Raw genomic sequence first — 16,341 nt, forward strand, 5'->3', positions numbered from 1 at the left:
TCCTATCACTTTAGAGGACAGCTGCTGACCCCCAGTCTTATGGATGAAGCTAAATACATGTTAAAATTAAAAATAACCCTCAAAAATATACAAAAATGTTTTTTGATGTGTTAAAAAAATCCATTTTAAAATCTTGATTTTGAGGACGATGGCCTTTAAGATGCTCTTACTGGTGGGGATGGTGAGCTAAATGTTATCAAAGTGCATGCCTATAATGAATACTTATATATTGAACTATGGTCCAATTTTTGTAGTCATAGCAGCCTCCAGCCACGCAATATTAAAAAAGAAAAAAAATACAATTTTAATTACTAAAATTCATAAAGTAAATAATGTAGTTTTTTGATAATGGTTATGTTTCATGTCGTGAGGCTCTATTGGAGGCTGCTATGACTACAAAAAATGGTACAAAGGTTAATAGACAAGTTGTTGTAATGGTCATGTACTTAGATAACATTTGGCTCACCATCACCACCAGTAAGAACATCTTTAAGGCCATCATCCTCAAAATAAAGATTTTAAAATGGATTTTTTTAACACATCAAAAAACATTTTTGTGTACATTTGAGGGTTATTTTTATCTTTAACATGTATTTAGCTTCATCCATAAGACTGGGGGTCAGCAGCTGTCCTCTAAAGTGATAGGGATTGAATTTCATTTTTAAAATTATCTATTAGTTAGAAAAATCAATAAAATCTACCTTAAACTGTTTTTCATTATAATTAATGCATAAATCCCTTAAAAATTGTTATTTTATCATAATCAATTTTGAAAAGTGGAGAAAAGTGCAAAACAAATGTTTTCCCATTGATTTTATTTTGATTTGCATAATGAAGTGGATCAGTAGAAAATCAAAAAATATAGATTTCAATTGATATATAAGCATTTTACCCTAAAAAGAATCTTTTTCTTTTATCATACGTGTTGCTTTAACAAATAGAAACAATATACTTTAACAAAACTGTATACTTATGGACTACCATAGACAAAATATCCAGCAAAATATAGATTGCATAATGAAGTGGTTCGGGGTTTATAATTTGTCAAGTGATATTTTTTAAGCCAACGTTATTATAAAATTTTGGGGACTAGTATAATAACAGCCCAATGTCACCACCCTCCCTACTATTTTTCCCTTTATATAAATTTTAATGCATAAAACGAAATAAAGAATAATTTTATTTGTCAAGATGAATCTTTATGCAATCTATTTGCAAAGCCTCAGGTATACAGGGATAAATAAATCTTTCCTCCAATTCATTTATATACCTTTGTGGCTAATGATATTTGGTAAAAGATTTGGTAAAAGATTGTTTATGTATCCCTCCCTTTCTAGGCTAAATATTATCCTATGTTTTATTTCTTATGAATCAAATAAAAGTAACAGAACTTATTAAGAATAAAGAAAAATTTCTGGTATAATCTAAAATCAAAGTATGATCAAATCTTGCGAAAGGAACAATAATCTATTAGAAAAGTAACATTTTATCGTAACATATAGGTCATTTTAGTGTATAGTCTTAGTTAGACATTCGTTACTACGATATTTTAATATAGATGTGTCTATTCTATAATACTGGTCACTTAAAAATCTAAATCTGCACTTGATCCGCAATTTTTAAAGATTTTGCCCTTTTTATTGGCAATAAATCTTGCCATTTTTAGGCAAACTTTGGCATTATTTATTTGCCAACGTAACACAAACAGACATCTTTATTTTTACTAGAAAAGTGTGGCAATTATATGGACTCATTTTTAATTGCACAACTTCTAGTTACATTCTAGTTTACAAGCACAATTGTTAGCAGATAGCTGTAACTGCGCTACTAATTGAGATAGTTATTCATTTTAAAGCTTAATCTAATCATATATAATAGTAAGCTTATTTCTGTGTAGCGAAGAATCTTACTAACCACTGAACTATTATGGTTCTCCTTTTCAAATGAAAAAATTAAGTTAAATTTTTTAAAGCTAATTTCTTACCACGCCATAAAAATTTATGTTTATTTTATTATTGGCCGTTGTCTCGCAAATTTTTAACAATTTTAGAAAATACAGGGAGGGAAAGGACGAGGCTGGTATAGTTACTTATCGCATAGTATTATAGACAGCTTTCCACAGATATTAAAATGAAGATTAAAATCAGTTTTGTTATTTCACAGGGGCCGAAGGACCTGACACAAAACTGGTAAAAATTTTATGATTTTTATTTTAATACTCGTAGAAAATTGTATATAATTCGATAGTATACATGATTTTTTAGTATGGCTGAGAATCAGTTCTAAATCACCGGATTTTTATCGGTTTTTGAGTGATACTGGAAAAAAAAACTTGACGTCCCTTTCTTACACTAAAAAAAAATATGCTTAATTTCAAAAGGTAGAGTTTCACTATAAGAATAAGTGAAAAAGTTATTTATCATACATTGTCTCATCCTCTATATGCCTGGAAAAAAATTACCAATAAATTATAAAATATTTAGTCTGGATATGGGAAAAGAAACGGTTATAACCGACCTTTACGTCTTGCAAGACAAAATTTGAGAAGTTTTTATTATGACCATATTAGTCTGAAAATTAACGAAACATCTGTTTTTAGTAGCGTAGCTACACTAAATAACTGTACATCCGTACGTCTGATGGTCTTTCACGGATAGCTAGGAGCCTATCTTCAGACTTCTTGTTTATATTAGAATATAATAGAGTCATAAATTTCTTAAGATTTATTTAACTTAATTTCTCTTCTTTAATAATAGTTTACTGTTCTTTTTTCATAAAAATATAGTTAGATCATTATTGCTGCGCTACTTATACACATTATTTTATTTGTTTTTAATATAATTTAAAGTTTTGAATTTAATTTATAAGAGTAAAGTTAAAATAAATATACAATTGAGTATTTAATGAAGTATCAAAATCTGCCAATAAAAAATTATAAAAACTTAATAAACCACTTCATATTCTATTCAAAGGGAGACTCATTGATGTCAACTTAATCTTATTAATCTTTATAGATTTAACTTGGACATATCTAAAGATGAAATGCTTAACATTAAAGATGATATTCATGTTCACACACTTGTTGGCCAATAAAATATATTAAATCTTAATTGACTGCATGGTTTAAACTAGAAATGTCCATACTTTTCAACAGAAGGTTGGACATCATAAATAATCTTTCGTCTGTTGTTTTATTCCTTAACATTATACATAGATGATTTAATGAGAAGTCAACTCTTTTTTTTAAGCTTCAAAAACAATTTATCCGAATTTCTAGGCAATAAGACAAAACATAGGAGAGTACTTTTAAACAAGGGTAGTATCATTCTCTATTACAGTAATCGACAAACTTTGCTCCCATCCGTTTTATTAATAAAAAGTTGCCTCTGAGAGGAGAGCATTATAACGTTTTCTTACTCGTTAGATTATTATCTTTGGGAATTATATTGATTTTTGATTAATTGGTTTTTTAAGTTGATTGGTCAAACGTTTCAACCACTGATTGTGATCTACAGACGGGGTAATTTTGTGTATCATCTTTAGGGATATAAATCAATTTATTGGCAATTGTCTTATCCCTTTAAATCCCTGTAATAGAACACTTATCTTACATTACCTAACCTATAGTATTTTTATCCAAATCAAATGTAAGCATAGGGGTTGTTGAAATAGTCCACTTGCGAAAAATGAGATAGTTCCTAAGCATCCCCTACTCGTTTTAAAATTCGTGCATTTTTTCTTTTTCTGCCAGGGCCAATACACGAAATTATTTTTATTTTGGTTCTCATCTTTTTAGGTGCGTAAAATCTATACAAATATTTGAAATCCCCTTTTTCATACTGAAGCAACAAAAAAAGTAGTTATACCATAAAAACCTAAAGGGATAAGACAATGGCCAATAAATTGATGAACATCCCCGATGATGATGCACAAAATTAACCCGTTTATATATCACACTTAATGGGTGAAAACATTTGGACACTCAACTTAATGAACCAACGAATCAAACTTCAAAAAAAGTCCCCATAATTGTCAAGCAAACGAATTAAAAAACGTTATTCTAAAAGTTTGGGGATTAGTGTATTAAATAGCCCAATATCTCCTTCCTCCCTCCCTGAGTTATACATATCTTAAAATAAGTGTACCTAACCTAACAACTACATAGATTAACTTATGTTATATAGAATGGCATATTTTAATTTCAAGGCGATTTAACTTTTTAGAAAATAAGTTAACCCTTTAATATTTTTACATGTTGTATATGAATATAGAACTATAGGTACACTCATACATATATTTCAATATCATTATATAAATTTCTTGTAGCAATTTTCTAACATTTTTGGCTTCGATCCTATGCAAGTTTTAGTTCTTTTTTGGCCTATTCCATATCTATGTTGAAATATAAGGTACAGGGAGGGAGAGACAATGATTGTTACATTAATCTCAGAGAGAGAGAGAGGGGACAATAGGCTGTTTATTACACTAGTCCCCAAAGTTTAATGAAAATGTTTTTGTATTCGTTGGCTTAACAACTTTGGGGACTTCAGTGAATTTTGATTGGTTGGTTCATTAAGTTGAGAGTTCAAACATTCAACCGCTAATCTTAATCTTCGAATAGGTAATTTTGTGTATCATCATTGAGGAATAGGATGTACATCAATTTATCTACATTTCTTTCTTCTCCCAAATAGTTATAAGTTACCAAAGGCAGCAGTTTAGGCATAAGAATTGGCGGAAATATTAATTTATCCTCCATTGTGCTATCCCTGTATTCATGGTTGAAATAAGATAACAAATATCACGATTTTGTGAAACTTTTTTCCTCTGCTAGCTACGTAACAATCATCATGGTATTGGTTATAAAGTTATTATTTCTCAGGGATATGAAGGGATAAGACAATAGACGATAAATTGATGTACATCCCCAATTTTGATATGTAAAATTACCCATTCTGTAGATTAATAGTATTGTGAACACTACTTGTTTGGAACCGAAAGTTGTTGAGCAAACTAATAAGATAACGTGGTTATAAAACTTTGGATACCAGTGTTATTTACAGTCCAATGTCCCCTTCCTTCCTTTTTTTCTTCGACCCTGTCAAGCTTTTGGGCTGGCATTATATCATATGATTAATTCCTATCGACATTGTTATGTAGTTTAGCATTTAATTCTTGGCAAGTAAATAATATGTCAGTTATTTTATTATTTTTCATATGTTTGTAATAAAAAGTATTCCATTAAGGGAGTAGACATTGGATTTTAAATTATTCTAGTACACAAAGTTTTATAAACACATTCTATTATTTAACAATTTAGAGACTTATATAAAGTCCAAACTTTTCAACCAATTAATCATTTTCATTACCAGATCTATTTATCATTCATTGTCTTATCCCTTAATATATTTTATTGGTGTTTGGCTTGATGGAATAATCATACGAATCAATTTAAACCAGAGTGTTAAATTATAATTACTTCCAACTAAATCCTAGATTTGCAATTTTTTTTCAGGGATCTTAAGGAATAAGACAACATATGGTAACTTTATGTACATGCCAATGCAGTAGATTAAGACTATTAGTAGAAAAGTTTGGAACTAAAGGTGTTACCAACTCAAACAAGGATGACAACATAAAAGCGAAGCACTGAAACAGTAGGACAAACTGACATTAACACTTGTATAGTGTCAGAACTGAATAATCAGAATATAAATGTATAAGAGTCGAAGAAAAGTTGTAAGTAAATTTGTTCAAAACTGCTTTATACAGGATTACGTTTATGGACATACTTACATTTTTAGGACTTGATTAAAGAGTTGCTTCGCTAATAACATTAAACTGTGTTGTCCCAGGAATCAATATACCAAACTCAGATCAATCGGATGATTAGATCACATACAAATTTGTTGTTAAAAAAGTAAAAAATCAACATCTTTAAAATGGACGTACGGACTTTTTGGTAATGATTATAGAGTTGCTACGCTTTCTAAATCGTACCTAAATACTAAAGGAATCACCATGCAAAATTTGAAATCGATAGGACAATTCTAACATGCCCAAATTAACGAAAAAAGCTATCCGTTACGGACGGACCGACCCTAATTATAGAAAAGCTTCGCTTTTAACAAATTTTATGTATGAAATACTTTGGATATCAATCTAATTTACAATCCAATATCCCCTACCTTTCTGCTATTTTCAGATAAGAGCAACACTAACACAGCTTCGCTACTTATGAACTTAATTGTACTTTTTAACATTTATAAAATATTTTCGCATTTAAAAATAAATAACTTAATCAATGCTATAATAAGAAACAAAGATGATAACATTAATAAAAGTGAAGCTCTAGAAAGTAAAAAATGTGAATTAGTTTTTAAATTAAAGACGTATCTGTCAGGGATCTAAAGGGATAAGACAATGGCCGAAAAAGTAATGTAAACCCCCAATGATAATACACAAAATTTCCTCTTCTGTATATTACAATTATTAGTTAAAACGTTTGTAAACTCAACTTAATGAATCAGCCAATAAAATTTATTAAAAGCCCTAAAGTTGTTAAGCCAACGATTAAGAAAACGTTATTAAAAACTTAGGTGTTGTGTAGTAACAGCACATAGTCCAATTCGTTCTTTCGTATTTGTAGAAATGAAAAGCTTATTATATAGTGCCAAATATTTCTAGGAATTAATAAAAGAATATGGAGAGGCTTATTTGATTAATTAATAGAGTTAACGGACACACCTTTAATGTCTAAAAGCTTCGCTTTTAATAATCTGCAAAAGTCTTAAAGGTTCCAGCGCAAAAAACTGGCGTGATATTTAAAATCTTTATTTCTTTCATTGTCATTCTGTTTATTTATTTCTACTTTATATAATTTCTTTATCTAATTCAGAGAATGATTTGGGGAAAAAATTATTATAACCAGGGAGGGAGGGGATATTGGACTGTTAATTATACTTGTGACAAAGGGAAAAGCGTTCTCTTAGTCTTTAATTGGTAGGTACTAGAAGTGTTAACCCTTATACACCAATAATTTTAGTATACAGAAGTGGTCATAGTTTTATTTATCATAAAGAGTGTGTTGACAATTTATTTTTCATTGTCTTATCCCTTAAGATCCCTGATTATGGCACGTCTTTGTTAATTTCAGACAGAAGGGGAAAATTAATGGCAAATAAATTATTTATTGCTAAATCACTGAAAATTTGTTTTGCTGATTTTCAATCAATATAAGTAATACTGTAGTTCAGAGGTCTTTATGTAAATAAAGTTTTAAGGTATTTAGAGTAGCTAAGCTTTTCATAGCCAAATGTATTATTTCATTCTTGTTTGCAAATAAGGCCAAGATTGGATTCTATTGATGGAAAGAGAAAAATTATTTTCAAACTGAAATTATGTATTTTAACAAGAACACGTTTTGTCTGTAGTTATTTAAGTTATAACAAGATTGAAACAGAAGAGTAAACTGTATTACAGATTACAGTAAAAGCTACTGCACCGCCACTTCAAGCGTATAAGTTAGTATGGGTAAGTAGTTTAATAGTGTAAATATGCAAGCATTTGAGACAAATCGGGTACTAGCCTCTAGAGCAGGACTAGACAGGTTAAGAAATAGCCTAAAACCACCCAATTACTGAAAAGAACAACCCATTCGGTCCAGCAATTTTCGTTTCTTAAGCTTCAGACAAAAAAATACTTACGACTGTATATCATAAACAAATTACAACATTAAGCTGTTACTTAGTTATTGGCAGCTGTGCGCTTTCAAAATTCTATTGAAGTATTATTTAATTTTAACAATGGCAAAATATTGTATTTTTGTATTTTGCAAAAAACTATTTGGTCAAAAATTACCTAAAATGGCTCATGGACAGTTTAAACGTCGATATTCAAATTATATGGATCTACTGCAGTTCACGGCAAAATATTGCTGGTAAGCAATATTTCCAAAAATCTATGAATTTTAAAGGCTGCTAGCTGCGAAACGGCTGAACGTACAGATCATGCCCGCACACTGCATAAGAAGGCCTACAAATAATCTGGAATAGCCATAAATCAATAATGCATAATTATCTCGCAATGCAGAGAAATGCGCGAAAAATACCTATTTTACGCGTTTTTTCTTCAGTGAATTTTTCCCTGTGCATAATTGGATCTTGGCTATTTCAGATTATTTGTAGGCCTTCTTATGCCGCTTAAAATTATGTGCGGGTATGATCTGTACGATCAGCCGTTTGGCAGCTAGCAGCCTTTAAAATTCATAGATTTTTGGAAATATTGCTTACCAGCAATATTTTACCGTGAACTGCAGTAGATCCAATTATGTATATTAGTATCCATTGACCATAAGTTATATGTATATATATATAAAACTAGTGGCTACCCCCCTAGCATCTAGGGGAGAAGGGGTGTAAATAGCCTAAAAACAATCCCAGCACTTAAAATTAAAATTAAATTGAAGAACTCATTGGTTTAGTAGTTATCGATATCTTACAGACCAAAAATTTCAAGTTTTATTTAATAGGACAGCTTACCAAAAACGTTATTATGATGATCTATCTTTGCTACGATAATTGTCCTTAATTTTTTTGGCGCTATTTTTGAAAATATTTAACCTTGTTGCTTTACCTAAAAAATCTCCTAAATACGTCTTTAGCACTTTTAAATTTGGTAATTTTGGTAAATATTTGGAACACTGAGAATATTGAGATTTTGGTAATTTAGGGTTTAACAAGGATAAATATTAAGAGATATAAGTTTTCCGGAATTGTAATGTAGGGAGTAGATTTGAAATCTGCATCAAATTTTAAGGATTTTTTATAAAATTCGTTTTTTGTATAATTCTTTATCTAAAAGCGGAAATACAAATTAAGTTAATTAATTTTGGTATCTGTGATTGGTGGATTTAAAAAATCTGCGCTCTGATTGGATGTCGTACATCATTCAACCAATTAGAGCGCAGGTAGTTTAAAATCCACCTATCCTATTGGTCAAAATTAAATAACTTAAAATTTTTTTTCGCTTTTAGATAAAGAATTTTACAAAAAACGAATTTTATAAAAAATCCTTAAAATTTGATGCAGATTTCAAATCTACTCCCTACATTACAATTCCGGAAAACTTATATCTCTTAATAAATATGTGTTCAAAAAAAGCGGAGCAACAACAAGATATACTTCTTTTTAGCTTTGGCAAGTATCCTTCCTTTGTAATAAAGTAGAAAGAGTTTTTTTTAACTCTAAAAGTTTATATTAATTCAAAGGAGGGAAGGAACATTGGACTGTAAATTATAATAATAGCTGATACCCAAAGTTTTAAAAATGTTCTCTTATTCGTTGGCTTAAAAACTTTTGGTACTTGATTGGCCAGTGCATTTTTGTAGTGTCCAAACTTTTAAACCAATAATTAGAATCTATAAAAAAGGAAATTTCTTAAATATAATTGTGGATGTAAATAAATTTTTCGTCCATTGTCTTATCCCTAGCTTGATATCCCTAAAAAGTTATGAATTTGGATTAACTATTTTAGCTATTGTTAGTGCTCCAATATAATTTAAAGGAGTGGAATAAAATAAATATAGAATGAAATTCTTGAATTGATATTGTAAAAGGTGTGGATTCGTTTCCTCACCTGTATCACATATTCAATTTATCAAAACATTATTATTAAAACATTATAACCTAAAGTTTATAACTAAAAGTAAAATAGCCTAAAACCATAATTTATGCAGCTTCCTTAAAGAGGAGAAATCACCAGTTTATTGGTTATCGAAAACTTAAGCTACAGACAAAAACACTTACTTTTTAAAAGATTATACGATATGCGATTATTACATTAAATTAAAAGAATAGATGGGACACGAGCTCTATACAATTCTACCCACGGGTGGGGACCCTGTGCTAACTTTCAATTGGGTCCTTGAATATCCACCAATAGCGTCGGAAAGCAACAGACGAAAAAGGTCTCCGCCACTTGGGTTAGGTAGTTGTATAGATTATAATCTATATTTATACATTTATTAGCATGACACATTTTGTAGATGTGATATTATACGGAAGTCAACGCACACCATTGAATTGATGGACGGAATGATAATATTTAGACAGACAGATATCAAATTAGAAAAAAACACTGAATTATAAAAAAATATTCGAAATAAAATAATTTTAAAGGTTTGGACAGTGGATATGTATTGAGAAAAAAAATATTGTTAAAATACATCAACCAGCTCTTTGATTAAACAAAATTTGTCTGTAGGTCTTAATCATTTATCTAGGTTTACTATTTATTTCACACATCTAACATATTCTAAACTCTAAAAGCTGTAGTTTGATGAGGTTTGTAGTCTAGAACCTGGCACTTTGTGTGTGTATGTGTACCGAAGGAATGTGATAACCACTGAACCGATATGGTTCATTTTCAAAGGGTAGCTTAGCATGGGTCTTGGGAAGGTTTATAACTATTGTGAGGAAGGTTACAATTACACTCCCAAAAGAAATTGCCCCTAGAATAAATTGCTAAAAACTTTAAAGCTTTCACTTCCAAAATAAAATTTTAAGTGAGAGGAGGTTGACCTCCCCCCAGCCCTAGGGGCTCATGGAGGCCTCTAGTGAAGAATAACGGAGCAATAAATTCATTCTTATAAATTCATTGTTAGTATGTTGATTTCTGTCCCGCCTGAGGTGGGGGGTCGGTTTGTCTGTATGTGTGACACTCATATTTTGACATCCGCCCTTCATTTTCAATTTAAATTGAATTTCTTCGCTTTGTATTTATTTATCCAAGAATTTATTTACATATTTTAATTTCTAGAACAGCCAATCTGTAATTTGAACTGTCCGAGAGTCTTAAAACTCATGAAAAAAAGTAAAAATGTCTGATTAATTTTTCCCTCTAAAAAAGCTTCACACACGTCCTGGGATGGTTTTAGGCTATTTTTCCGCCATCTTTTTAACCTTTAATTACAGGGCGCCTAGATGCTAGGAGCGTAACCCAACGTAAAATTCAAAAGTAAAAAGTGAGAATGTTAATGCTATGTGGAATGATTAATTTATCGTTAATTGATATATCCATACATCTCTAAAACAATAGGAAGGACAAGAAAATTTATTCATGATTTTCTATAAAAAATATAGGGAAACCAAAAGATTAAAAAACAAGGTTTGTAGGTTAAATAGTTTCATAATAACAAAATTATTATTAGATTAATATTTTACTATTTTGTAATACAATCATTAAAAAATTTGGCCAAAAGCTGTTAAAGCCTTTACTTTTTAAATGTTTCATCGGGAAAAGCTAAATTTCCTCTAACTTTTCTTCTAGTCAAAATGACAACTCGTTCTAAAATTGTTTTCATTAGTGTAGAAATCAGTAAAGTTTTGGGAGATCCAATAATTCAAACCAATTAATGGCAACCGGGCTGGGCTGGGTATTTTTCAGGGATCTTAAGAGAGAAGACAATGTCAAATAAATTGATATACATTCCTAATGATAATACACAAAATTACCCGCTGTGTAGATTACACTTAGTAGTTGAATCGTCTGAACACTGAACTAAATTACCTAATTTATCAAATTCATTCAGAGTCCTCAAAGTTATTAAGCTATCGAATATACATTATTAAAAAAACTTTTTGTAATAATCAGCCCAATGTTCCCTTCCTCCCTGATATTTTTAAAGGGGAAGTGTCAAGGTTACTATCTCGTCCTTTTTATAATTAATATTCACTGTGATGTTTTTTAATGGAATCTTTAATTAGTGTCAAGTTCACATACATCAAATTAAAAGGCAGCATCCATAAAGATTTTTAGAAGACTGAAAAAAACACCCTCGTTATTTAAAAAACAAACATTTGTTATGCTTCATTTTAGGTTAAGTATGTTTCTAGGGCCCCGTATGGTTATTGTATATTATTCGTAAATAATATTGGCTCTACAAAAAGAATGGCTTTCATAAAACGCATGCCTATTGAAATGATAAAAAACTTACTGTCTTTTAATCTACATTAAATTTATAAAAAACACTAAAGATTATATCCAATTATATTCAGGTTAAGGAAATATAAGAACTAAAAAACACCTATTCATAACCTTATTCCATACAAATAGACAAACAAACAGCCTAATACTCTATACAACAATTCTTTTAGTTGTACCAACCCCAACCTTTGTTTAAGGTATGTTTTAAGAGTTGTTATCCTTAAAAGAGTATAAGTCCAAAGTCAAAAGGTTGAGACGACACAATTTTAACCTCTGATATTTAACATATTTAGCTTACAAGCGTCCGTGTTAAACTTTTGTGCTGCTATTATATCAACATAATTATTTCGTCACTGTTTTACAAGAATATTACTTTGTAGATATTAGTCTTCGGTATTACTGGATAGAGTTCTACATAAGTTCCGGAACGGATAGCTTTCTCGTTAATCTTGGTATATTAGAATTTCAAACTTTGCAAGGTGATTCTTATAGTAGTTTGGTACGAATTATAAATGTTGCCAGCCTTAAAGGCAAATACCACATTTTTTTGATTTTGTAAAGAAGCTTAATTTATCGTCCATTGCCATATCACTACAAATTTATTATAAGCGTGAATGTATTTATGTGCTGTTTATGTGTGTGTGTGTGTGTGTGTGTTTTAGCGTGAACTTAACACACCCCTAAAATCTCCTATTACTAAAAAATGGCAAATCTTTTTTATTCACGCATAAATTCGTCATTATTATTTGGGGGCACACGTTATCAGCCAGGTATCTAAAGGGATAAGACAATGGCTGATAAATAAATGTACATCACTAATGATAATACCTACACAAAAAAAACATTCTGAAGATTACAATTACTGGTTAAAAAGTTTTGATACTCAACTTAATGAACCAAACAAAAAAATCAATAAAAGTCCCCAAAGTATTAAGGCGACGAAAAGATAACGTTATTTTAAAACTTTTGGGACTAGTATAGTACTCAATGTACCCTTTCTTCCTGGTAATCGGCAGGGACCTAGGGATAGGATAATGACCGATAAATTAATCATCCCGCTATGTGTGTATAATTCTAATTTTTGTAGATTGTTTATATTTGAAGAATATTGGGAAGTGTAGATTTATTTAACTACTAACTACTAATGTTTTTTCTTCTTTTAATTTGTTGATATAAAATAGTTTTTCTTCAAATGAAATATCCCACCATTATTTTTTCACCAATACGAGATTTTATGCCGTAAAAAATATATGTATGCATGTAGATAGAGGTTTTAGGGTGGTGGAGATTGAATTTCATGCGTATACTAACACGCCAAAATTGTTTAGGCTTTATGCGAAAACTCACAGAGAGAGGGAACAATGGGCTGTTTATTAGGTTCCACGACAAACGTAGGAGTCCCAAACGTAGGAGTGGAAAAACGTCAGAGTAGACAAACGCAGGAGTCCCAAACGTCGAAGTGGGACAAACACAGGAGTTTGTCCACTCCGACGTTTGGGACTCCTACGTTTGTCGTAGGACCGTTTATTACACTAGTCTCCAAAGTTTTATAATAACGTTGTCTTATTCGTTGGCTTAACAACTTTAGGGACTTTAATGAATTTTGATTTGTTGCTTTATTAAGTTGAGTGTGCAAATGTTTCAACCAATATTTGTAATCTACAGAAGGGGTAATGTGTGTATTTATTTTGGGGATGTACATCAATTTATCGGCCATTGTCTTATTATCCCATTAGTTTATAAGCATAAAAGCTTAAGTTTAAGAAATCATCTCTATTGGTTGAATGGTTTCTGAGAAAAATAAGGTTAGGTTCATTTTTAGAGTTTTTGGAGCCCCGGAGGGCTAGGGGTTGGCAGCAGAAACTCATATATTAAAAGATAACAAGGAAAATTATGTCCTTAAGTTGTACAGCAATAACATAATACAAAATAAATACAATTTCTTAAGGCTGTCAATCTTAAAAGTTGAAGGTTATTTCCCCCACACTTAATATTGATCTTCAGTACAGGACTAAAATAGCCTGATACCAATCCAGAAACACAATTTGAAGCTTACCTGAAAAAAAAAGAAAAATTAAGAATAAATTTGAATGGGTTTTAATATTAAAATAATAAAATTTCATGAAAAGCCTAATCCTTAATATGTTCAAGTTTGTCTCCTAATTCTCTTATGCAGCCAGCTTCAGGTAGGTAGGGATGTAACAATCGCATAAAAATATGTTTTTCTCAATTTTCAATGTTAAATGCTTTTTTTATTATTTGAAAGAATTAAAGGCTGTATAATAATTTAACCTACATTGTCCCACCCTACCTAGGGTGTTTTTTTAGTTTCATTGTCATATCCTTTCCTCCCTGAAGCTAGGGTGGTTTTATTAATAATACTTGGCACCGAAAGGATAACCATAAGCATAAAAGCCAATATATAAACGGGTGCCAACTTTTTTCAGCACATACCACTTATATTAAATGCAAAAAAATATATATAACCCACTGAAATTATATTTCTAAATCAAGTATCTAGTTTTTAAGGGATACTAGATACCTTGATCTTCATGTAAATACATTAGTACAAAACATTAAAAACTTATCTTTATTATGCGCGGAAATTTAAGCAAAAAATGTGGCACCTAGTTTTTTAAACCTTGCATAAAAAAGCGCAACCCATAAGAAAAGGGTGGAAACTAATATATAAGGGAAACAGGGAGAAGACAATGGACGGAAAATCAATCTTTCTCCAAATTGCAATGTGTAAATCGTATTTGCTGAATGTAAAAGGGAGAAATAGTGATGTTCATTAATTAATCTACCAGTGTCCCCTCCCTGTAAAGAACACACAGCAACATTAATGAAAATGCCAAAAAAAGTTACCACAAAATCGTTTAGCCTTATTTTGATGGCTTCAAAATTGGTTGGCTGGTCTGTACTTCACCGGTAATGAATTCAAATAACACTTGAGTAAGTGCTTTTGATGGATTCTAAAATAATACAATGAGTGTCATAGCTATGTATCAAAAATGTCACTAAAACTAACTCAAGACATTTATGAAGCTTCCCTGGCAAGTAAAATTAATTAGCGCAATAGTATTTTCCAAGATCTTGCTGCGCTACTTATTGAAAAAATTATCCTTACTTAATCTAAACTAAGTCATGTATTTAATGAATTTTTTATTGTAATGTGAAATATGTAATAATTATAAGTCAGTGTACAATCACTTTCGCACATTATCATATTATATGCAACAGTACAAATTGCCAGAGAAAGTAGTATATATATTCAATGGGCTGTTTATTACACTAGTCCCTAAAGTTTTATAAAAACGAATTTAGTGAATTTTGATTGGTTGATTCATTAAGTTGAGTGTTCAAACGTTTTAACCACTAATTTTAATCTACAGAAGGGGTAATTTTGTGTATCATTATTGGGGATCCATTGTTTTATCCCATTAAATCCCTAACAAACTGTAACAAACTGCCCCTTTCAATTTATTTAACTCTTTTCATAAAACACAAACTTTTATTTAATTGCTATTGTGTTATTAGCAGTTATATAACAAAATGTGTAAGTGATTGCACAGCTCACATGTCTGCGGTTTCTTAGATAGTTAATTAAACTGAAGTAATATATTTAAAACAGTCTAAACCATAAATTATTAGTCATAATAATTTATAAAACCTAAGCTAATTGTCTTGACGGTAGATTAGGTTCATTAAGTAAATTTAAGGCCCTTTCTTCCCCCCAAAATTTACTAGTTTCATAAAACAGAACTTTAAAATAGTGAAGTTAAACTTTTGGTACTTTGTATGAATCTTGTGGGTTCAATCTAACAGTGTCCAAATTTTTCAACCAATAAAAAACATTATGGTTACTTTTTGGCAGCTATTGCCTATAAATCACAAGATTTGATGATTTATTCGGATCTTTAAATCAATTTTGATTGCAGTATACAGAAAGACGGATTTACCCCAATGATTAACTCTTGAGTAGCTTCGCTACTAAAAAAAACATATATATATTTGTAACTGTAATATTGACAAAACTGCCATTGAATGGGACACATAGCATTTTAACAATTTAGATTTTACATGCCTCAATTCAGCTATTTATTAGTTATAATCAGGGTTAGAGAGATGGGTCAAGGAGACATACAATTTAAATTTAACTTGCCTCCATTCAGCTATTTATTAGTTATAATCAGGGATATAGGGATGGGGCAAGGAGACGTACAATTAAATTTTACATGCTTCAATTCAGCTATATATTAGTTATAACCAGGGTTAGAGGGATGGGTCAATGGGGCATAGAATTTAAATTTAACTTGCCTCAATTCAGCTATGTATTAGTTATAACGAGGGATA

The 16,341-nt window shown here is 30.4% G+C and overlaps 1 protein-coding gene across 3 annotated transcripts in view; it reads right to left on the reverse strand.

Moving 5' to 3' along the window:
- Positions 1-16,341, reverse strand: part of LOC145322364 (uncharacterized) — a 225,466-nt gene that overhangs the window by 110,860 nt on the left and 98,265 nt on the right. The window lies entirely within an intron of this gene.

The sequence above is a fragment of the Acartia tonsa genome, chromosome 6, assembly GCF_053477335.1.
Source record: "Acartia tonsa isolate MP-2025a chromosome 6, ASM5347733v1, whole genome shotgun sequence".
Classification (NCBI taxonomy): Eukaryota; Metazoa; Arthropoda; class Copepoda; order Calanoida; family Acartiidae; genus Acartia; species Acartia tonsa.